General features: G+C 35.9%; 1 pseudogene; it reads right to left on the bottom strand.

Moving 5' to 3' along the window:
- Window positions 1-3902: 3902 nt before the first annotated feature.
- Window positions 3903-26336, bottom strand: part of LOC111090398 — a 40801-nt pseudogene continuing 18367 nt past the window's right edge.

Below are 26336 nucleotides of genomic sequence, written 5' to 3'. Positions count from 1 at the left end.
TAAAATTTTTATTTATTTATGATAGTCACAGAGAGAGAGAGAGAGAGAGGCAGAGACATAGGCAGAGGGAGAAGCAGGCTCCATGCACCAGGAGCCCAATGTGGGATTCGATCCCCGGTCTCCAGTATCGCGCCCTGGGCCAAAGGCAGGCGCTAAACCGCTGCGCCACCCAGGGATCCCTTAAACACAATTAAATGAGCAGAAAGGGCTGTTTCTCCTAGGCAGAAATTGGCACATACATTCTATTATTTGAAAAACAATTCTATATTCTAAGGGTTAGAATTTGAATACCCAGGAGGTGAACTACATATAGAGAACTGAAAGTCAATTTCATAAAGACTTTTGCACCCTAATATGCATAGAAGTTGGAACCGATTCTAATTGTAAAAGGTAGGGTTTAATGTTTGTTGCCTTCTAATGACAGAAGTAGAAACTTTCGTTAAAAACATTTCATCATGAGGGCACCTGGGTGACTCAGTGGTTGAGCCTCTTGCCTTTGGCTCACGTTGTGATCCTGAGGTCTTGGGATCAAATCCCACGTCAGGCTCCCTGCTTCTCCCTCTGCCTATGTCTCTATGTCCCTGTGTCTCTCACGAATAAATAAAATCTTAAAAAAAAAAAAAGTCATCATAGATTTTTGCTGCCTAGAGGGTCTGAGTTCAGGAGATTATATAATTCCTAAATTTGGAATGAGAGATTTGTCATGATTTTTGGTCAACTTCTCCATTTCTCTGCTCCTTAGTACCATCAAGTGTAAACTCTCATAATAAAATGTAAACCTCTCATGAAGACGAGTCCCCAGATAGACTCAGATATAGAATTAAAAGTATTCAGTTTCATATGAACACTCAGAAATATGCATTCCTGCTTTGCCCTGGGGCTTTCTGCTTTATCCATTCATCACCCTCAAGTTTTACGGCGTTCTGTGTTTTGCAAAAAAAATAAAAATAACATTTTTATTTGTGGGGAATTTAGAAATTACTTCCACTCAAGATGAAGTTTTTGGATATTTATTAACTTGTTTGATTTTCTTGCCGAGTTAAGAATTCTAGGATTAAATTAAATTAGTATGACTTCCATTTTCCCAGCTGATACAGTAAGAAACAAAATGAGGGATTATTTTGGAAAATTATTTTATCTATAGAAAATTTTAAAAACCATGAGTGAGTGGAAATTGTTGTTTTTTTTTTTAAGATTGTATTTATTTATTCATGAGAGAGAGAGAGAGAGAGAGGCAGAGGCACAGGCAGAAGGAGAAGCAGGCTCCATGCAGGAAGCCTGATGTGGGACTGGATTCCGAGTTTCCAGGATCACGCCCTGGACTGGAGGCAGCGCTAAACCGCTGAGCCACCTGGGCTGCCCTGGAACTTGTTTATTAGATAATTTCATGTTTATAGTTCCACACCTGGTAAATAATATAAAATATGATGATTTTACATTCACCTTTTTGCAAAACTTAGGAGAGAAAATAGATTTATACTGAGCTGAAAATTAGAACTCAACCAATATTTTTTAAAAAAACAAATGTGGTTGTTTTTTGACCACTCTGTGCATAGCAGCACTCACTTCCTCACTGATTTCGTGGAACCTAAGGTATTACAATTTTTATGTGACTAATCCCAGGTGGAGGAACACTAAATGGGCTGCAGAAACACTACTATAAGTCTGACTGTGAATTAAATTAATTGCAAAATAATTGCTCCATTCTGTGTTCTAATATGTTGCTTATTTTATTAAATCCCAGTTGAGGAATGTTTACTTGAACTATATAGGACCACCTCAGTTTTATATTCTCTCACATATTGTATATACCAAGAATATATTGAAGACTACTTCTTTGATCTTAAAGTAGAAAAATGCAAATTAATAAACATTTACCTTGATATAGAGTAGATATACATTTTAAATGAGATAGCTGCCCAATACTGAATTGTTTACCAAGTGAAGAAAGAATCCAAGTCCTAGTTTTGATTATTATATTACTATGGGGAAAATATAATATATATATATATATATATATATATATATATATATATATATATACACACACAGACACACGCAGAGACAGTCCTTATTTTGCTCAGTTCCAATGTGCATGAACTTTCGTTTTGGTGATTTTGTTAAAGAACACAACTCCCCAGAAATACAGTTCAAATTTTCATTACAGTTTACTAACTGTGAATAATTGCATAAAGTGCCAGCTTTACTACTGGTTCACTGGCCCACAAATCACTGCATAAATAACAGAAGTGCATTGTGATGGATGACCAGTCCCATCACTTCTTTCAAAGTCTGTCCATGAGCGGTCCCTGCTCACCTGTTAGTTCATGAACTGGCAGCTTGTCCCAGAATAAGTGATGCCAGGAAAATACTCCACATTAAAGGAACTCAAAGATATTTCAAACATTGCAAGCACAAAAACTAAAGTGTTGAAGCTAGTCTAAATTTAAAAAGAAATATGATAATTTGCTAAGGCATAGAAAAGGTCTTGGCTTCATATAAATTATATGAGAAGAGTTAGGCAAGCACTATTCAAACAACCCTTGGTAAGTTTTTAAAAAAGAAATAAAATACTTTCTCAGTGGTTCTAGTACTACAAATTACAGTGTACTAAATAAATATTAATTATACTGCTTTTTTTTCATTCTTCTATACATTTGTAACTGCCAGTAGGAGAGCTTTGAATGATTTGGCAAAAATTTTAAAGATCATAATTTTTCTCTTTTTAAAATTAATTAATTAATTTATTCATGAGAGATACAGAGAGAAAGGCAGAGACATAGGCAGAGGTAGAAGCAGGCTCCCTGTGGGGAGCCCAATGCAGAACTGGATCCCAGGACCCCAGGACTGCTACCTGAGCCAAAGGCAGACACTCAACCACTGAGGCACTCAGGTGTTCCAATCATAATTCTTTTAAATCAATTTTTAAGATTCCACAGTTTCAGGCTTCATAGTCATTTATACAGTAGTGCGCTACCATACAAAGGACTACATATATAATGAGATTAAGGTTTTATTTTTTTTATTTTTTTTTAAATAATTTATTTATTCATGAGAGTCACAGAGAGAGAGAGGCAGAGAGAGAAACAGGCTCTCTGTGGGGAGCCCACTGAGGGACTCCATCCAGGACCTGGGATCATGACCTGAGCCAAAGGCAGACACTCAACCACTGAGCCTCCCAGGCAACTCAAGATTAAGGTTTTAAACTCCAATCTGAAATAGATGTGTTTGTCTTCATCTGAGAGTAATTTCACTGAGGGATTAGAGACCTTAACTGATCAATATGAAAGAGAAAAATGTTTCTGGTGAGAGTTTACTTTTTCTTCCTTAAATGAAAAGAAAGCTTCAGTGTTCTGATCTTAGTCAGAGTCTTAATAAGAAAGACATCTACAGTAACAAAAGGAAAGGGCTTTCTAAAGGACAGAATTGGGATTAGAATAATCCCCTACGATATCTGATGATTTAGCAAGATTAAAATGAAAGGTTTCTGTGGACCTCTCTCTCTTAACACAACAGTTATTGGCTCATTTTTTTTTCTTTCTTTTTGACAATTATATAAGACCTTTATTCACAGGTGCTTGCTGTTTGTTGACTTTTTTGAAAAAAATCAAATTGTAAACTTCCATTATAAATGAAAAATGAGGTTCTTAAAAATCTCAACTTGACGGGCTATAAAACCATTAAAACACCTTTGAAGGTGTATTGAAAAACAAAACAAAAAAACAACCACATTTGTCATTACCAAAAAGAGATGTCTTTAGGTAAAAATAATAAAAGCCTATGCTACACAGATAATGCAGATAGTTCTATTTTTCTGGTCAATGGGCAAAACGTAAGCACTTAAGATCTTTAGCTCCAATCTTTTGTTCATTTCATATTGCTGGAATTTCATAGTCATTTCTTCATGTTGGATGACTAAACCAGAAGATGGTAGAGATGGTAAAATGGCATTTACTAAGCCCCACCCTGCTCAGCCTGGAAGCTGGTGAATTCTCAGCTGGTGGATCTGCTTGCTGCTTCTGTCTCTTAGCTATGTTGTGCTTTAGGGCTTTCTGGGCATCTGTTCAGGTAATTGAAGTTGACGCAGTATCTACATTGAGGTGGCTGCTAACCTTGGGTCTCATTTCCTTGATTTTTCTTCTCTTCCTTATTGCTGTCCTCCCTAGGCTGTTGTCGGCTAGGAGAGCCTCTGTGGAATCATGATTTGTACCCAGATATATATTGTTTCACTGGCTTACCTTATTCTCCTGCACCCTGATTGCCAGCTCCCACCATCAACTCTCCCCACACAGGAGGGTTGGAGGAATGTGGTCCAAGCCTAACTCTTCTAGTAATTCTGCTTGGAATCAGGTGGAGGATCCCTGTCATATGGAAAGTGTCTGTAATAGTTACAGGTGAGCTGCATTTATATACTGCCTTGCACTGGAGCTCCACCAGGGTTTGTCACATAAGCTGCCTCCACATCCTCTTCTCCTTCAACAACATCAAACTCCACCTCTCCCTATCTCCTACACTGCCAAGGTACTTCCTGGGGTTATTCTTTATGGCAGTCTTGTGTACAAATACAACTTACTTGGTGTCAGTCCTGTTGATGAAACCATGTCCGTTGCTTACACTGAACCATTTGACTGTTCTCAAACCATCCTTGTGATGATCCTCTTGTTACAGTGGGCAGGCACCAGCGATGTAAGGCCACCAGGCTGTTGCTCCCTGCACTGCTGCCACCATGCTGAGCTTGGTGTCGGCAGTACTGAGGGCAGGGGCTGCAGGGGCTGCTGGCTCTAGTCCTTGCTGCTCAGGTTTGTGGGGAGGGTGACTGGGGCCAGCTACAGTAGGGGCCCCTCCTCCTGGGGTGTGATGGTAACTGCCAGTGGTGGTGGTGGAGCTGCTCTGGGTTCTCCAGGGTCCATTCACTGCTCCTGCTACCAATGGAACTGTATGTCTCTAGGTCATCTGTCAAGGAGCCACCCATCAAACATAGAGATTCTCAAGCTCTAGTGTTATTAGATATATAACAGAGATAAAATCACAGATTCAAAGTCTACAGCAAAGAAAAAGGAACAAACTAGTAATGCACACAGCAGCATAGATGAAAATCAAAGTCATTATTCTTAGTAAAAGAAATCAGACACAAAATAGTATGTACTGAAGGTTCCGACCGAATAAAATTCTAAAATGTAAACTGACCCATAGTGATAGAAAGCAGACCAGTAATTATCTAGGACATGGCAGGGGGGGCGGGGAGGGGTTGGGATGGAGTGCAAAGGGGTATAAGGACACTTCTGGAGTTGATAGAAACAACTTTTGTACTTTCTGGTGGTGGTTTCTCAGGCATATACATCTCTTAAAACTCATGGAAATGTACTCTTTAAGCAGGTGCAGTTTGTTGGATATACATTTTATTGCAATAAAGCTATTAAAAAATCATAGGGATTTAAGATTTCAGCAAGATTAGACTAGAGTGTGTCAAAACCTAGAGGACCCAAAATGTATTGTTTGGATTTTACAAGTTTTCTGCAATAATTTTTCAATTCTGTGTTCTCAATCACAAAACTTAAAAAGACTAATTTACATATTTTTCACAGATGACAACTTCTTTACTATGAACCAATAGGTGCTGTTCAAACACATGTTTATTTGTGTGTATACTGACATCCTCATTTTATTGTACTTTGCTTTATTGCACTTCCCAGACCCTGCATTTTATAAGAATTGAAGGTTTGTGGCAAACATGCCTGGAGCAATCTATTGCTGCCATTTGTGCAACATCATGTGCTCACTTCCTATCTCTGTGTCTAATAATTCTCATAGTATTTCAAACTTTTAAATTATTATTATATTATAGTGATCCATAATCAGTGACTATGACTCACTGAAAGCTCAACTGTTGGTTATCATTTGATAGTAATGAAGTATTCTTTAATTAAGGTATGTATAGTGTTATTTAGACAATGCTACTGCACATGTAATAGGCTATAATAGAGTGTACACATAACTTTTGTATGCATTGGGAAACCAACACAAATTCCCTTGACTTGGTTTATTGTGACATTTGCTTTATTGCAGTGGTCTGGAACTAAATCCACAATACCTCTGAAGTATGTCTATGATCATTTGATGCTACATAGTAATGCTATGGTATTCTAATCATTGTTGGTATGATCAGAAAAGAAATGATGTAGATTTTACATATAAATTATTCTTTCCCATAAAGTGAATACTAATTTGTATCAATCAACCAAAGATTTGCAGAAGTTCAGAAAAAGGAAAGATATTTCATTAAATTTCCACAAAGTAGGTATGTTGTTAACATCTCAACTCAAAAGTACTTGCTGGGTAAGCATGGAGTGCCGATGGAAACCAGGAAGACAGGAGTGATTGACTGCTTTTCCTTATGGGTGCACTGAAGAGTTGGGCCCCTAGCTCTTGACCACTGGGGCTGGAGATTGGGAGGCTGCCATTTTCACTCTCATCTAAAGTGGTGTGGAAAGCCTTCAGGGAATAGCCACCTAGAGCAATCTGGAGCAGATTAGTTAGCCTGGCCTCCTGACAAGGACAGTACAACTCCACCTGGGGCAAAGATACATTCTGGGTCACAAATAAGGTCTCAACAGGTACCGAAAGATTGAGATCATTCCGTGCATATTTTCAGATCATAATGCTTTGAAACTGGAACTCAATCACAAGAGGAAATTTGGAAAGACCTCAAATCCATGGAGGCTAAAGAACATCCTAGTAAAAGAATGAATGAATAAACCAGGAAATTAAAGAAGAATTAAAAATTTCTTGGAAACAAATGAAAATGAAAACATAACTGTTCAAAACTTTTCAGATGCAGCAAAGGCAATCCTAAGAGGGAAATATATAGCAATACCAGCCTTTCTCAAGAAACAAGAAAAGTCTCAAATACACAAATTAACCTTACACCTAAAAGAGCTGGAGAAAGGAGAGCAAATAAAGCTTAAACCCATCAGAAGAGAAATAATAAAGATTAGAGAAGAAATAGAAACCAAAAGAACAGTAGAACAGATCAATGAAGCTAAGAACTGGTTCTTTGAAAGAATTAAGATTGATAAACTGCTAGCCAAGCTTATTAAAAAGAAAAGAGAAAGGATCCAAATAAATAAAATCATGAATGAAAAAGGAGAGATCACAAACAACACTGAGAAGTACAATTATAAGACATATGAGCAACAAATTAGACAATCTGGAAGAAATGAATGCACTCCTAGACATGTGTAAAACTATCAAAACTGAAACAGGATGAAAAAGAAAACCTCTACAGACCCATAACCATCAAGGAAACTGAATCAGTAATTAAAAACCTCCTAACAAACAAGAGTCCAGGGCAAGATGGCTTCCTAGAGGAATTCTATCAAACGTTTAAAGAAGAAAAAATAGAAATGGAAGTAAAACTTCCAAACTTTTTCTATGCAGCTAGCATTACCTTGATCCCAAAACCAGACCAAGACCCCACCAAAAAGGAGAATTACCAATATCCTTCATGAACATGGATGCCGAAATTCTCACCAAAATACTAGCCAATAGGATCCAACAGTATATTAAAGGGATTATTCATCATGACCAAATGAGATTTTTTCCTGGGCTGCAGGAGTGGTTTAACATCCACAAATCAACCAATGTGATACACTACATTAATGAAAGAAAGGACAAGAACCATATGATCCTCTGAATAGACGTATAAAAAGCATTTGACAAAGTACATCTTTTCTTGATTAAAACTTTTCATAGTTTAGGGATAGAGGGAACATACCTCAGTATCATAAAAGCAAGCTCCAAAAAGCCCATAGCGAATGTCATTCTCAATGGGGACAAACTGAGAGCTTTTCCCCTAAGGTCAAGAACATGACAGGGATGTCCACTATCACCAATGCTGTTCAAGATAATACTAGAAGTCCTAGCCTCAGCAATCTGACAGAAAAAGAAATAAAAGGCATCCAAATAGACAAAGAAGAAGTTAAACTCTCACTCTTTGCAGATGACATGATACTGTATATGGAAAACCCAAAGAACGGACCCCAAAATTGCTAGAATTCATACAGGAATTGAGCAAAACGGCAGGATATAAAATCAAAGCACAGAAAAAAGTTCCATGTCTATTACACTAACAATGAGACAGAAGAAAGAGAAATTAAAGAGTCAATCCTATTTATAATTACACCGAAAAACATAAGGTACTAAGGAATAAACTTAACCAAAGGCAAAAGATCTGTACTCAGAAAACTATAACTCTCATGAAAGAAATTGAGGAAGACACAAAGAAATGGAAAAGCATTCCATGCACATGGACTGGAAGAATGCTAAATGTCTACACTACCTAGAATAATCTATACATTCAAGCAATCCCTATCAAAATACCATCAATTTATTTCACAGAGTTGGAATAAATAATCCTAAAATTTGTATGGAACCAGAAAAGACCCCAAATAGCCAAAGGATTTTTGAAAAAGAAAACCAAAACTGGTGGTATCACAGATCCACACTTCAAGCTCTATTAGAAAGCTATAATAATCAAGACAGTGTGGTACTGGCACAAAAACAGACACATAGATCAATGGAACAGAATAGAGAACCCAGAAATAGACCCTCAACTTTATGGTCAGCCAATCTTCAACAAAGCAGGAAAGAATACTCAGTGGAAGGGCCCCTGGGTGGTTCAGTCAGTTAAGTGTCTGACCAGATCAGGTCATGATCCCAGAGTCCTGGGATTGAGTCTCAGCATTGGGCTCCCTGTTCAAGGGGAGCCTGTATCTCCCTCTCCATCTGCCTGCGACTCCCCCTGCTTTCCCTCTCTCTGTCTCTTTTTCAAATGAATAAATAAAATCTTTAAAAAAAAAAAAAAGAATATCCAATGGAAAAAAAGTCTTGTCAACAAATGGTGTTGGGAACATTGGACAGCCACATGCAGAAGAATGAAACTGGACCATTTCCACACACCATTTCCACACACCATACACAAAAAATTGACTCAAAACATATGAAAGACCTAAATGTGAGAGAGAAATCCATCAAAATTCTAGTGGAAAACACAGGCAGCAACTTCTTTGACCTTGAACACAGCAACTTCTTACTAGGCATGTTTCTCCAAGAGAAACAAAGGCAAAAATGAACTATTGGGACTTTATCAAGATAAAAAGCTTTTGCACAGCAAAGGAAACATTGATAAAACTTGAAAGACAATCTACAGAATAGGAGAAGATATTTGCAAATGACACATCAGATAAAGGACTAGTATCCAAAATCTATAAAGAGCTTATCATACTCAACACCTGAAGAATAAATAATCTGCTCAGGAAATGGGCAGAAGACATGAACAGACATTTTACCAAAGAAGATATACAAATGGCCAACAGACACATGAAAAAAAAATGCTCAACATCACTTGGGGTCAGGAAATACAAACCGAAAATACAATAAGATTCCACCTCACATCAGTCAGAATGGCTAAAAGTAGTAAGTCAAGAAATGACAGATGTTGGTGAGCATTAGAGAAAGGGGAACCCCCTTACACCGTTGGTAGGAATGCAAGCTGGTGCAGCCACTCTGTAAAACAGTATGGATGTTCCTCAAAAGGTTGAAAATAGAGCTACCCTATGATCTAGCCATTGCACTGGGTACTTACCCCAAAGATACAAATGGAGTGATCTGAAGGGGCACCTGCACCCCAATGTTTATAACTGCATTGTCCACAATAGCCAAACTATGGAAAGAGCCCAAATGTCCATTGACAGATGAGACCCTTTTTTTTTTTTTTTAATTATGAAACAGAGAGAGAGAGAGAGAGGAAGAGACACAGGCAGAGGGAGAAGCAAGCTCCATGCAGGGAGCCTGATGCAGGACTGGATCCCAGGTCTCCAGGATCAGGCCCCGGGCTGAAGGTTACACTAAACCGCTGAGCCACCCAGGCTGCCCTCCATTGACAGATGAATGGATAAAGAAGATATCATATATATGATATATGTCATATATATATGATATATATGATAGATATACACACAATGGACTACTTACTACTCAGCCATCAAAGAAAAAAAAGAAATCTTACCATTTGCAGTGACATGGATGGAACTAGAGAGTCTAATGCTAAGAGAGATAAGTCAATCAGAGAAAGATAATTATCATTTAATCTCATACATATGTGGAATTTAAGAAACAAAACAGAGTGTCATAGGATAAGGGAGGGAAAAGTAAAACAAGAAGAAATCAGAGAGGGAGACAAACCATAAGAGACTCTTAATCATAGGAAATAAACTAAGGGTCTCTGGAGGGGAGTGTGGGATAGGGTTACTGGGTGATGAACCTTAAGGATGTGATGTAATGAGCCCTGGGTATTATATAAGACTGATGAATCACTGACCTCTGCTTGTGAAACCAATAATATATGTTAATTAATTAAATTTGAATATTTTTTAAAAAACAACAGAGTAGTAAGTCATTAAAATTCAATATGGAAGCATTATTCATTTAAAATCATAATACTTCCTCTGGTTGTTCATTGTAAATATATAATATTTTAATGATATTTAAACAGGGGTTATTGACTTGCCTTGATAAATGACTATGACTTCATTCAGACCCTATGAAAACACATATCTGTTTATAAATTGCAATTATCAAATGTATTAGAACATAAGCAATTCAGAAATGAGGATGACTGATATATATGGCATGATTTTTGACAAACTGGCAGCATCAATATACTTTTTAAAAAAAACTACCTTTTTAAAATATATTTCTGATAATTTTCCTGTTGGTTATATTAAAAACAAGCATGTTTTCCTTAGCAACCAGAATACATAATGAGAAAACTAAAGACTGAGAAAATTCTGTGAGTCCATTTGTTATAGCTAATGCTAAACCAGCAGAAAGGCATTTCCTGATGATTTTCTCAAGCTTTCCATTTCAGTAAACCTGAAAATCATACCTGAAGCCTCCAGTGGAAGCAAGCAAGCCAGTTGCTGGGATTCATTCAATTTTGAGAAATAGGAAAAACAAGAACAAATCAAGAATACTTATTGAAAGCCAAAAATTGTAATTGAAAAAAATTTTATACTTCTCCCTGACCCTGCTTCCCTTGTTTTTTTCCTGTCCAACAACCAACTGAATAATGGACCTTGGAATCTCAGAACAGTTTTATTTCACATTCAACATAAGATAGCATTCCTTTGTTTTTAAAGATTTATTTATTCATTTGAGAGTGAGAGAGAGCATGAGTGGGAGGGGCAGAGGGAGAGAGAGAGAATCTGAAGCAGACTTCCCGCTGAGTGCAGAGCCCCTTATTCAGGGCTCCATCTCATGACCCAAGATGATGACCTGAGCCTAAACCAAGAGGTGGACCAATTGCACCACTTAGGCACCCAACATTCCTTTGTTTTTAGAAGAGAAGTTTTTCCAAAGTGAATCCTTATGATGGATTGAGTGAAAGAGCAGATTATTTTTATGGGAAAGTTAATCAAAGCTATAAGAACCCAAAGTGGAACTATTCAGTGTTACCTTTAGTGTGGCCAGTTATATTTACATTTTGAAATCTACCTAATAATAAATAAATAAATAAATCTACCTAATAACAATTTTTGCCAGTTTTGCAGAAAGAGAACTGGAAAAAGAGCTCAGATATTACAGGAGTTCCCATAAATGAGCTGCACTTAAGCTTTCTTTTGTGACTTAACTTCTTAAGCAGAGTATAAGCCACACTAGTCAAGGCAAGATAGTTAAATGATTCAGTAGATCAGACTAATGTATTTATTTCCACTGACCCATGTGTTGACTTCTGTGAGTTATTTCCCCTTTCTGAATCTATTTTATATTTTTCAATGAAGTGGATTGACTAGATCTGACACTTTCAATTGAAGCTTCAACGGATTTACCTCAGAGACCCCTAGGGATCAGAATGGAGAGTGACTGGGAAAATGTCTGTCTACCTATCCCTCACCCCTATCTCACTCCCATTCAACAGAAAACCAGAAAGTACTAATATTATATATTTCTAGACCGGGCTTGGTGTTTTGTTTTGTTTTGTTTTTAAAGAGAAAATGGACATAGAAATACATTTTTCAGTGTTTGTAACTATTAAACTAAATTATCTCTATGGTACCTTCTAAGATCTGTAATTAAACTAGCAATGGAAGGTGTCATTTAGAACCTATTATTACTATAAATAATGACACCAGCATGTCACTAAAAGGTAGACATTTTTAATATAATAAGTTCCCCACCTACAACCAGTTTGTGAGGCACAGATTTGTGCATTCATACATTGGCTTTTTGGGAGGTGGAAAGCATTTTCAATGGAAACAATTTTTAAGGGGAAGTGAAAAAAAAGAAATGAAAAGAAAACTAATTTAACTGCCAAAGTAAAAGCAGTCCATTTTCAATAAAGAAGAATAGGAGAAATATTCTCACAAAAGCTGCAATTAAAATTCAGTAGCATAGATGGACTTTTAAAAATCTTTATTTATAATATTTGAAGACAAAAGATTTTAGAAGATATTTAATCTTTGATTTTGAAAGTTACCCAAAGAACGATTTGAGAGAGAGATCTTTACTGGTGTTGGCATGTTGACTGGAAAAGAAAACAGAAGATTTAAAAAGCCAATGTTTATTTAACTTTATTCAGAATGAGAGATTTGCTCAACTCCACTTGTATCCTGATACCCCTCAAACTTTAAAAATGTATGTTAAAATTTGGGGAGGGAAGCAGCGCCAGTAGCTTCCACTGTGTAACTATCCTTACTTTTGTTTAAATGTATAGATTTCTAATCAGAAGATGCTGCTAACTCAGAGAGTAGCTCTGTTAAGACAGGTGGAATATTTATGATTTTAAAACCTTCCCTTCGTGGATGTATCTTGCAAGAAGTTACTATGGCCGAGTTCAAAAAGGGTGTTGCCTGTGTTCTTCTCTAGGATTTTGATGGAATCTTGTCTCACATTTAGATCTTTCATCCATTTTGAGTTTATCTTTGTGTATGGTGAAAGAGAGTGGTCTAGTTTCATTCTTCTGCATGTGGATGTCCAATTTTCCCAGCACCATTTATTGAAGAGACTGTCTTTCTTCCAATGGATAGTCTTTCCTCCTTTATCGAATATTAGTTGCCCATAAAGTTCAGGGTCCACTTCTGGATTCTCTATTCTGTTCCACTGATCTATGTGTCTGTTTTTGTGCCAGTACCACACTGTCTTGATGACCACAGCTTTGTAGTACAACCTGAAATCTGGCATTGTGAAAAATGAACTATTGGGACTTCATCAAGATAAGAAGATTTTGCACAGCAAAGGATACAGTCAACAAAACTCAAAGACAACCTACAGAATGGGAGAAGATATTTGCAAATGACATATCAGATAAAGGGCTAGTTTCCAAGATCTATAAAGAACTTATTAAACTCAACACCAAAGAAACAAACAATCCAATCATGAAATGGGCAAAAGACATGAACAGAAATCTCACAGAGGAAGACATAGACATGGCCAACATGCATATGAGAAAATGCTCTGCATCACTTGCCATCAGGGAAATACAAATCAAAACTACAATGAGATACTACCTCACACCAGTGAGAATGGGGAAAATTAACAAGGCAGGAAACAACAAATGTTGGAGAGGATGCGGAGAAAAGGGAACCCTCTTACACTGTTGGTGGGAATGTGAACTGGTGCAGCCACTCTGGAAAACTGTGTGGAGGTTCCTCAAACAGTTAAAAATATACCTGCCCTACGACCCAGCAATTGCACTGTTGGGGATTTACCCCAAAGATACAAATGCAATGAAACGCCGGGACACCTGCACCCCGATGTTTCTAGCAGCAATGGCCACTATAGCCAAACTGTGGAAGGAGCCTCGGTGTCCAATGAAAGATGAATGGATAAAGAAGATGTGGTTTATGTATACAATGGAATATTACTCAGCTATTAGAAATGACAAATACCCACCATTTGCTTCAACGTGGATGGAACTGGAGGGTATTATGCTGAGTGAAGTAAGTCAGTCGGAGAAGGACAAACATTATATGTTCTCATTCATTTGGGGAATATAAATAATAGTGAAAGGGAAAATAAGGGAAGGGAGAAGAAATGGGTGGGAAATATCAGAAAGGGAGACAGAACGTAAAGACTGCTAACTCTGGGAAACGAACTAGGGGTGGTAGAAGGGGAGGAGGGCGGGGGGTGGGAGTGAATGGGTGACGGGCACTGGGTGTTATTCTCTATGTTAGTAAATTGAACACCAATAAAAAAAAAAAAAAAAAAACCTTCCCTGAGTTCTGCATCTCCCTGCTTCTTCTTCTCTCTCTTCTCTCTCTGCCTCTGCCTCTGCCTCTCTCTGCCTCACTTCTTCACTCCCCCTGCTTGTGCTCTCTCTCTTTCTGTGTCAAAAAAATAAATAAAATCTTAAAAATAAATAAATAAAATGTTAAAAAATAAAATCTTCTCTGGGGGGGGATGAGTGGCTCAGTGGATTAAGGGTGTCTGACTCTTGATTTCAGCTCAGGTCATGATCTCAGGGTTGTGAGATTGAGCCCCAAGTCAGGTTCTGCACTGGGTGTGGAGCTCCTTCTCCCTCCATGTCTCTGTCTGCTCTTCTCTCCCTCTCTATAAATAAATAAATATATACATAAATAAACACATAAATAAATAAACACATAAATCTTTCCTAAGGTAAAAAGTTTGTTTAAAAGAAAAAAAAAGAAAACTTAATCTGTGTGATTTAGTCAATAAAAATACAAATATCTACTTATTTTAAGTACTATTAATTCTACTTAATTCAAAATATCATATTTGGAAATGTTTCTAATACCCTATTCGAAATTTTATTTCACTTATGCCAGAATCTTTTCAGAGTAAATATTGTAATGAGAGAAGATGGTTTAGGATCCATAGCTTATTAATACATTGTTCAACATTTTGAATAAATGGGACAAAATCAAAGTGATTATAATAATTTCTATGAAATTCTATGCACCAACCAAGAATTTTATAACTCTTTGTTATTTATATATTTTGAAAGCATCAGTGTCTTTCTTGACCTTCCACCAGTGGAGTACTCAAGTACACCACTCAAAGGTAGCAGTTTTTGTATTTTATCATAATCTTGTGTGTAAATAAAGGACTTTGTAAGATTTGGCTTCTAAACCCTGTTTCTGAAGTCTTAACCCAGAATCTTCATAGAATTTATTTTAAGTAAACTAATTTAGTATTCTAGTAAAAAAAAAAAAATTAAGATATACTTGTTTAAGAAAGTTATTTAAATTGGGTTACAAAATATTAAAACATGGCTTAAATTAAAAGTGGAATAAAAATTAGATAAAATAGTTGGGATATAAGAGAGGAACTATAAATAAGAGTTATATTAGATGAAAGCAAAGTAGCTAGAATAGCTAAAAAAAAAAAAAAAAGAAAAAACTTAAGATTTATTTATACCCACATGCAATAGATGCAGATTTATATTTAATTGCTCCATATTAATAATATTGTTTTTAAAATGTTTTATTGGGATGCCTGGGTGGCTCAGAGGTTAAGCATCTGCCTTTGGTCCTGGGTATGATCCCAGGCCCCAGGATCAAGTCCCACATCAGGCTCCTTGCAAGAAGCCTGCTTCTCCCTCTGCCCATGTCTCTGCCTCTCTCTCTCTCTCTCATGAATAAATAAATAGGATCCTTTAAAAAAATGTTTTATTAAAGATAATATAGTAAACTACAGGTCTAGGAGCTCTAAATATGTATATGTACTCAAGTAACCACCAGCCAGATTAAGATACAAAACTTTTCAAAAGTTCTCATCATGCCCCATCTTAGTGAATACCCTGCACAGTCAAGATAACCAGTATTCTCTCCAGTCGATCACAATAGATTGATTTTGCCAGTTCTTGGACTTCATATAGAAAAAAAAATCATATACCATATATATTTTGTGTGACCATCATCTTTTTCTCATCTTTCTGTGATATTTATCTATACTGTTGAGCGTAACATTAGTTCATTCTTTAGTAGTATGCCACAGGATTTGCACGACAAATTATTTATACAAGTGTGCTACTGGTAATGGGCAGCCAAGCCTCTTGTTCTCAATACACAGGTTATTTGGGACACCTGTGTGGCTCAGTGGTTGAGTGCCTCCTTTCGGCCCAGGGCCTGATCCAGAGTCCTGGGATCGTGTCCCGCATTGGGCTCCCTGCATGGAGCCTTCTTCTCCATCTGCCTGTGTCTCTGCCTCTCTCTCTCTCTCTCTCTCTGTGTCTCTCATGAATAAATAAATTTTTTTTTATTTTAAAAAAATTTAAAAAAATTAAAATTTTTATTTTTAAAAATAATTTTTTAAAAAAATACACAGGTTATTCAAATATGCCCTTCATAGTCTCTTTTGCTACATCTCATCTCCAAAGAAGAAGGAACAGTAGTGAAACCAAAAGTAGAAGATCCTCATCTTTTATACAGCGGGATGATATGTTATTTCTTTGTTCTCTACATTTCAATTATTATGAATAAATAAACCTCTGAACTCAGAATTCAAAACCCAAAGAGAGACATTCCATTCCATTCTTAATAGAATGGCAGGACTCAATGACTGATGAATATGAATCATCTCTGACAGCTATAGGCAAAGTATAGGAAGAGGAAGGGCATTTGATGTTAACAGAAACATTTTAGTCATTCTTCAGGTGGACAGGGCACATGTGCTTGGGAACATGCAGGCAGGCATTCACGTATTGATGGGCATGATTTGAGAAAGATGTCAGTTTCATTTGAACTGATGCATCAAGAACTCACCAATTTCAGGTTCAAAAGTTCATTTTTTGCTTGATAGATCTTTAGACATCATTTGATCTAAAAACATGCCTTAGCTTTTCCAAACTTTCAAATAACTTTTCCAGTTTTTCAAATAATTTCTCACATTTTAAATATATGAAGCATATTGTATGTGATTAAGCTAATATGATTTATTTCCTATTTTCTTAGTACATCTAGTTCTCACCTCTGCTAGGAACCTGGGTGACAGACCTTTTATTCTGAAGTATGTTTTTTATCTCAGCAAATAAAATCACATATTATTCAGGACCAAGGTTATTCTTCAAGTGATTCATGCTTTCTTTTCTGCAACAATTAAGTGTATTTTTTATTATAAACATATTTTATAAACCTTAAAAACTGATTAGAAAACATATTCAAGAATGATTTTATTTTATTACTTAAAATTTTGTTTTTGTGTGCTTTTATATTTCTAAAATGTGGAAAAATTATCTTGATGCGACATAGTGATTTTTAAATAAATAATAGGCATTTTGCAATTATGTGTTCCATTTTGCTTCATATTTTCTCTTATTAATGAAATTATTTATTTACACTTATTTCACTTGCACCACAGCCCAAAATTCAAACTGTACTCTTAATTTATATTTAGTTCTAGAAAAGTATTGACATTTGTAGATAAATAAGTTGTTCATAGAATAAATCAATAGGTCATAAAGTATGTGTTATTAAAATGAATAAGGCATCTGTAATTTATATATAATTCTTGAAGTTTTATAAATGTTATTTTTGACCATATGTGATATTAAAATAAATTAAAATATTTGACTTGTCTATAATCCATAAGTACTTCTTTTTTGCTACATCATTATTTATTCCAGTCATGCACCATTCAACCAAGGGAAAAAAATGTTCTTTTTAAAGAAAATACCATAAAATCATGATGTTTAATTTTGCATAAATAATTTAATATCTCTATATTAATATAAGGAGCATGTATTAAAGTGTTTTTTGTTTTGCTTTGTTTTGTTTTATTGAAGTATGTCTGACATACGATGTTATATTCATTTCAAGTGCACACCATAGTGATTTGACAATCTATACATTGTGCTATGGTCACCATAATATGTGTCCCAGTGTTTATTATGAAGAACCATCACTCTGTCATTGGAAGAATGACAATAAGCTCTTATACCAAGGTGGGTCAGTTTTTATCATTCTTCTTGAAATGCTTGTTTCTGTATCATAGAGCAAATTTGTTGCTTTAAAAACCAATTTCTGATGATAATCTATTTTAAAAGGTAAAAATTCCTAAACCTTAGACTATTGTAGAATGTTCACTTTTAGGCATGCAGTTATTATGGATTAATGTATTGTTATGCATGATGATCTTCTTTCAGTGATTATTTCAAAATGATGATGTTCTAGAATCACCAACCAAAAATTTGAAAAGGAAAAGTCAGTAACTGAATGTCAACTAATTATACTGCATTCAGTAGGGTTTTGTCTAAACTAACCTTATTTTCTGTGGTGACAGGATTAGCAAATTGCATGTTGTTGATAGAGTAAGACTTTAATTTTATTTAGGCACTAGCGAAATCTTTCATGGTATCTCTTCTAAAATACTGGGAAGTTATTTATTGTTGTAGCAATATACTCCACTGAAAAACTTCCAAAGAGTGTGGATCTTAATGGATTCATAGCAATGGAAAGGATGTGTTCCATGGAGTGGTACATAGCTGTCAACAGTTTTATCAACAACTTGGAAGATAAGAGAGAAGACATGGTTATTGAATTTATAAATGACTAGAAAGGTTAATTAATGTAAAAAATAAGATGCAAGAAAATGTCTATAACTATGAAAAGCAAACTTAGCATGATGAATTTTGACAGGTGTAAATGTAGAATATGTATTTCACACTAAAAGATATGTAAAAGTAGCAGTAGGAACCAACTTGAAAATGATTACTTATAGTTTTGTATATGTGTGTGTCCATGTGTATGCTGGCAAGAGAATTAGTAGTTTTATTTTTTTTTAAAAGGTGTTTCTTTTTTTTAAGAGCTGTTTCTTTTTTTTAATTTTTATTTATCTATGATAGTCACAGAGAGAGAGAGAGAGAGAGAGAGAGGGGCAGAGACACAGGCAGAGGGAGAAGCAGGCTCCATGCACCGGGAGCCCGACGTGGGATTCGATCCTGGGTCTTCAGGATCGCGCCCTGGGCCAAAGGCAGGCACCAAACCGCTGAGCCACCCAGGGATCCCGAGAATTAGTAGTTTTATTTACAAATAAATTTAATGTTAACCAAGAATATCAAATGACAATTAGAGGTAACTGGAAGCTTGAGTTGCACTGATAGAAAAATAGTGTCTTGACAAGAGAAATACCACCTCCTCTGTGCTCTCTCTGGTTGTACTACATGCAGCATTCATTACAAGCAAGTTTGGGAACCACATTTTAAGATCAACAGTGACAAACTGGGTAACTTTTCAATCAGTGACTCTTAATCTTTGGGAAATCAGATAATATTTCATTAGGAATCTAAAAGAAGCTATAGATATCTCCCCAGAAAAAAAATACATATGCACAGAATTTTATATACAATTTTAGAAGGCTTATAGCATTCCTGAAACCTGTCTGTGATTTTCCCAGGTATTCACAGACTTTAGCTGATCTAAGACCAAGTGATGAGGCAGTAAGGATTGTTGATTCCCTAACGTATGAAAACACTTAAAGGAATTAAAGATGTCTAGTTTGGAGTAAAGAACACCAAGAGGATAGGAACAAAATAGCTGCCATCAAACATTTGAAAAATTTCCATGTTTGAGAATTATTATATTTATTTTATGTATCTCCAATGAGAAGGATAGAAACACTAGAGAGACATATTTTATGTAAGTAGAAATAGAATGAATGGGAGGAATTTAATTCAATTTAACATTCAATCAGTGCTTTCCACATGGTATGCTAGACTAGGAGAGCGAATGTAAATATCAAATGAATAAAACATAGTCTCTTTCCTTGGGATGTTTGGAGAAGAAAGTTCTAGCTCAAAAAGCAAATTCCCTTAAAAGAAGATTTTTTTTTAAATGCCAGCACTTTTATGACTGTATGATATAGGTATTTTATCAACCTAGACTAAATTATTATTATTAGAAAAATAATGATTTGAATGACCACAATTAGTAATGCCAATGGAGAGTATTTTAGTAGGGCTCATTGTCTTGTGAAAAGGAACATAACAGTAACTTTTGGGGCTACCCATAGCTCTTATTCTGAAATTTCCCTCATATACAGAGATGATAGCTGGAGTGTAGGTAAAAATATATGTGGGGCCAATGAGCATCTTGAGAAAAAGGAATCCAGATTTCTTCCTCTTTTAGGTTCTACCTTATTAGAACTTCTGTCATAGATTGAAATGTTCCAGATGGATATTTTTTGCAGGAAAAGAACTTCAAACTAAAATTTATCTTGAAAGGTGACAGCAGGCTCTATATGTTCTTGAATGAGAACTCTTTCTAGCAGACTATGCTATTTAGGCTTGCAAGCCCTACCTGACCCAACCACATTGACAGAGTGGGTCTATTTTAAATGAAATGTTTGAGCATGTCAGTGTAATCCAGAACTGTAATTTTCAGAGGACAGAATACCATGCCATTCTTCAGTATTCTCTACTGGTATCTGAGCTGGCAAATTCATCTGTGAGCCACAGAATGCAAATGTGTTGGACAGGGTTGCATCAGTTTTCAACACTGATAATCTCTGGGTTGCAGTGGAACTATGGAATCTGTAAAGTGGTTACAATATGCTCTCCAACCTTTTACCTTGTGAGGAACATTAAAAACTGTGGACTAAGGGAATAGAAAATCAAGAGGAAGATCCTAGTCTTCCTGGAGTTATTAATTGAAATTATTAATACAAAGGAAAGAACAAAAGCAACATTTGCCCAAAAGGTCATTGAATCCTAAAGAGAATATACTAGGATTTGTAAGTTTGCATTTTCCGTTCCAGTCTTATCTATTATAAGTTAGAATAGTGATAGGAACTGAAAAGAAGATAATGCCCTAGTTTATTTTCTCAAATTAAAGTCCAAAAATTATGGTAGAAGAAATATATTCTCAAAGTCTAAAAATTGTGCTAGAAGGAAAGAAGATTGACTGATACGATGCACTTCTCACTGCAAAGAGCCTGTTGACTTTGAATAGTATTTCTGTGATCAAAAAGTTGCATATAAAACTAATTTTCGATAGTTCTAAAATAGTGATCTTTCAGGGGATGGACATTTTAATAAAATTGACTATGCTTTACACTAAGTTGGTTAAATATAAATCTATGGGTTCAGTGCCTAGTCATCAACGTATACATTTTTTTAATTAATAAAATTTTAGATGACTTTAATGTGTAGCCAGGGTTGTGAACCATTACCATAAAGCAGTGCGGTGCAGCAGCATTAGCATCACCTGGGAATCTGTTGGAAATGCAGATTCTATGGTCCAATTTTGACCTTCTGAATCAGAAACTCTGACAGATGAATTCCCAGAATTCACTGTTATCACATGCCCTTCAGGTGATTCTAATGCATTATTTGTGAATAATGTCATAAAGCCACATGAAGAGTTGTAATTTTTCTAATTAAGTAATACAAATTAGATTTGTTCATTAACCCATTACAACCAAAAGGCTACGTTGGAGGTAGAGAATCAAATATGTGTTTCTTTTGTAGAAACCTATGATCTAGGTAAATGTAAAACATGCTGAGTTCTCAATAGTATATGCCCCTGTGTATTTGAAGGTGATTCGTATGCCTAAAATGATAGAATACCAGTCATGTTCATCCTGTACCAAGTCTCTTGCCATTTGTGTATTTCTTCTGTAGTAGAGGTGAATAGGGATAGAGAAATCCCTGCTATTCACTTATTCAACAAATATTCATTGAGTGTGTACTAGGTTCCAAATATTATTTTAAATTGTGAGGATACCAGATGAGCAAAATAGACAAAGATCCTTGTCCTGGAGAAGATAACCTGATGTGAGAGTCAGAAAAGAAGCAATAAACATTAAAGTTTGAATTATATATTATATTTAAGAATGGTAAGCATTACAGAAACTAGGGAGCAAACAGGATAAAGAGATTCAGAATTGTGGAGGAAAAGGGAATGAGGGAAGCCATTTGCAACACTGAATAGAGTAGATAGTATAACCCACAGAGAGAAAGTGAGATTTGAGTGGAAGGAGGTGGAAGAGAAAGCCAAACAGATGTCTGTGTGAAGGGCTCTCTATGGAGAGGGAACAAAGAGAACAAAGCCTATTAAGTAGGAGCATGCCTGGGGTGTTTGAAGACCATCATGATGCCAACATGACTGGATCAGTGTGCACAAGTGTGAACAATATAGGTAGAAAGGAGATGAAGGAGAGAGTGGAAGACCTTGCAGGCCATGTAGAAGGATCTGGGCTTTTACTCTGAGTCTAATAGGAAGACACTGGATGGACATGATCTGACTTACCTTTTAAATGGATCACTAGTTACTAGGTGAGAATAGACAGGAATATAGCAAGGGTAATAACAGAATAAATCAAGACTCTTGCAATAATCTAGGAAAGAAAGAATGATTGCTTGGATTAGTGTGCCAGCAGAACATCTGATTCTAGACATATTTTGAAATTGGATCCAATAGAATTTGTTTATGAATCAATTGTAGGTAGGGAAAAAAAGAAGAATCACAGATCATTCTAAGGTTTTTGGCTTGGGAAGGATGTTGGAAAGGAGCAAAGTATTGAAAAATACAAAAAAAGATGATTTGGAGTAGTAAGACTATATATAGTATTATATCTCCCCTTAAAACTTAAAGTGTTAATTTTCAATGCCAAAAGAAGAAGCAACAGCCCTTTACCTAACCTGTGCTCCAAGCCAATTGATGGCTGAGTTTAAGAGTCAAGGTATTTATGTCCTTTAAACTGTTCACAGTACTTTCTCTGTAGATTGCATACATACCTAATAGATTTTTACTCATTTACTTATATATTTAGCCAAGACTGATCCAGCCCTAGGAGATGGGGAGGCACTGGTGATGAATTACTAACATGACAGACAGGGTGCTGCTAATGTGGAGCCCACAGTAAATGAGATAACTCAATCACACAGGACCCTGCGCTTCGATTTGACAATTTATTTTATTCCTCTGGCCTTCCTGTACTGCTTGGTAACTTTAAAAAAAAGTCAACCTCTAATTTGGTGCCAAATCATGACTGACTTTGGAGAAGAATATTTGTAGAATTAATAGATGCGGGCAATGCTGTATTTCACACTATGAGACGATGTAGAGAAAAGTACCTACTATTCTGTGAACCTATAAAGGAGAATGGATAACATGAACCTGCCTGAAATGACTCAGGCAAATTACTTCATTCTTTCTGAATAAGTTCTGTGCATACAAGAAATATAAATATGTCTTACAACACTATAGTAACATAGAAAGTTAACAAAGAGATTGGATCTACAAAATCTTAAAAAACAAAAATTAATTTTTTAGCCCTCACAAGGAAGAACCTAAGTTACATGTAGGAAAATAATAATACTCCCTAGACCTGATTCATTAAAAAGACCATTTGTGCTTCCAAATGAGGCTTTTGGTAGGTCTACAGATATTAGCAAAATGATTTAATGAAAAACCAAAGACTTTGTTGACATTTAATTTCTTAGATGATTGAAAATGTTGTATGCTTTAAAGACCAATACCAAAAAAAGGTATCATTAAAAACTGTTATTTTCTATAGCTACAGACCCATTTTTTTCCAGTACTTAGGCCTTTAATTGTGATCCCCCATCCCCAAAGTGGGTTATGAAATAATTTGATGAATTAGATGCAATTTATGCATCATTTGAGAAGATTTTTCTCTTTGTTAGTTTAGAAGACCTTTTTGATACAGAAAGATGAAATAAAAACATCACATTTTCAATTATCTTTTTGGGGAAAATTCTATGCCTAAGGGCTATACTCGTAGAGAAATGATGGGTTCCCAGAATATTGTTAGAAGACATATCCCTTCGTTCATTCCCTCTCCACCCCCAGCAATAACACAAACAAAAATAAATAAATATTCAGAAAAACTACTTTCAGAGGCATGTTTTAGCCAATTCAAGTGCAATACGTATCATCCTACGACACTACAGGCATCCTTAGAAAAATGATTTTATAGTATCAGCTCCATAGCCATGCTTCCCTTCTGTGCAATACTGCCGGGGAAGCACAGCCAACTTGGAGTGCCAGCCTGTCAGTCAAAACCTTGATGATGTGCCAAACCTGTGCAGAGCATCATGGCTTTCACTATAGGACCTCAAGGGAAATGTGTGTTTTTATGTGAATGTGTTTCCAAAGGAACCAGAAAATTCAGGACTTTCTAATGGATAAGATAGAGAAGATATGTGGAAGAAGAGACAGATTTTCTATGAGAGATTATTCTATGAAGGTGACCTAGGATGATCTTTGGAATGGAAGGATACAAAACTGGTTCTAGCTGTCCTAGGAGATATCTTTGTGCTCCATAACAATAACTACAATAACGTGTACATTATTGTACAGTAATGCACATAGATTTCAATTGGATCTTTGAAAAGATCCAGGCTGGGGACACTTGGGTGGCTCAGTGGTTGAGTGGCTGTCTTTGGTTCAGGTCATGATCCTGGGGTCCTGGGATCGAGTCTCACACCAGGCTCCCAGCAGGGAGCCTGCTTCTCCCTCTTCCTACATCTCTGCCTCTCTTTGTGGGTCTCTTAAAAAAAAAAAAAAAAAAAAAGATCCAGACCATTGCATGAGACATTTATGCATGTATGCTTGTATGTATGTATGCACATAAATAATGCATAAAAACAAGTATAGATATGTAGGGGTCAACTGATACAAGAATCCTGAAACTTCTCAGATGGACAGATAAAATTGAGTCTATTCTGAAAAGGAAAGCACAGTCTATTTTGCATGGCTTACATCCTTATAAAGCTGAAAATCCTCTCTGGATGCCTAAACTCAATTTCCAAGGACAATCTCTGCTTTGCTTTGGCACATTATGCTTATCACAGAATTATGTTTTCTTCAAAGTTATTACTTGAGAGAAGAACAGATGCCAAATATATATATATATATATATATATATATATATATATATATCCTGAATATCTAATTTTTCTTCACAGATCAAGTAAATTTTTAAAAATTTTTTTGAATTGATATTTTGGATGGCATTCAATGTTCTTCTCTTTAAATTTTAAGAGTCCTGGATATCTTGCCAAGTACATAAACCAAATTGTATTGGAACTGCAACACTTTAATAAGGAGCCTCAGATATTGCCTCCCCCACCCCCATGTGGCAAGACTCTCGTTTATTGGAGCCATCTTTTACCAAGCTGCCAACTTCCCTTTTGCTAAATGCTCATAAAACTCCATCTTCTCATTGACTCTGTTCTTGAGTTCACATTTTGTTCCTCAAGGATCCATTCTCTGAATCTTATCATCTTTTTTTCTTTTCTTCTTTTTGCCACTCGCACATCCTACACCCTCTACCTAATGTCACTTGAGAATCGTCTTTACCTTTTGGAGACATTACCATTTACATTACTAGGATAAGGGCTCTAGATATAAAGGCTCTTTCCTTAATTCAAATAGCAAAAGCAGTCTTATTAAATTGGAGTTACAGCCAGCCACAGTGAACTTCTCTTCAGACCAAACACCTCTTTTATCCTGTCTCCCCTTTCTCTCTGAAAAGAATGCTAGTGTCGGTAAGTAGTGGTGACAGGTCTGGAGAACATGAATTTCATAATATTGTGGAAAAGAATGATAATAAAAGTATCATTTCACTCCATTTTTACTGACTCCCTAGAGAATACATGAAATTAACTGAGTTATTTAAATAAAGCACACTAGGTCAATGGCTCCAGCTCAAAACAATGTTCAGTTAAAAAAAAAAAAAATACAACCCAGTAACTTTGGAAAGCAGATGAAGTTTTTTTTTTTCTCTTTTTTAAGGCTGAAGTTCTGTTTCTTCAAAAGAAATCTTAAGTAGAGGAGGACAAATGCAAAGTACTCCCACTTTTCTAGTAAAAAATAAAAAATACACAGGTGAAAGTTGGAAGCCCCCTTCCACTCACAAGTCCTCAGTTTCCTCAAAATCAGCAGTGAAGGACTTTATTTAAATCACTGAGGGATCTCAGAGCATTTTTTTGTAAACAACAGTACTGAGAGATACCAAGCTCTGAAGGGCAGTGTTTATGATTTGGGAAAATCGCCTGATGATGTTTCTCATCTGGTTAATTGCTTAAAATTATTACCTGAATATCTGTGCTTCAAAAGAAGGAATATTTAAGGGGGAAAATGGCATCATAAACATGTTTGTCTATTAGATTGTATGTTAATATTTCCAAGAATGAGTCCAAGACTGCCTAATTCATTGCCACATTGAACTATATTCTGTTTAAGTAGCATGGTAAAATGTAGTCAGATTGCAGAAGTATCACTTCAGCTGAGGTTCTCAAAGGACAAATATACAAGGAGACCTAATACCAACCAGTAGACCCTCCTGCTGAAATA

Source organism: Canis lupus, chromosome 17 (assembly GCF_011100685.1).
Source record: "Canis lupus familiaris isolate Mischka breed German Shepherd chromosome 17, alternate assembly UU_Cfam_GSD_1.0, whole genome shotgun sequence".
NCBI lineage: Eukaryota > Metazoa > Chordata > Mammalia > Carnivora > Canidae > Canis > Canis lupus.
The sequence above is the reverse complement of the archived record's forward strand: the minus strand, read 5'-3'. Positions and strand labels throughout refer to the sequence as shown.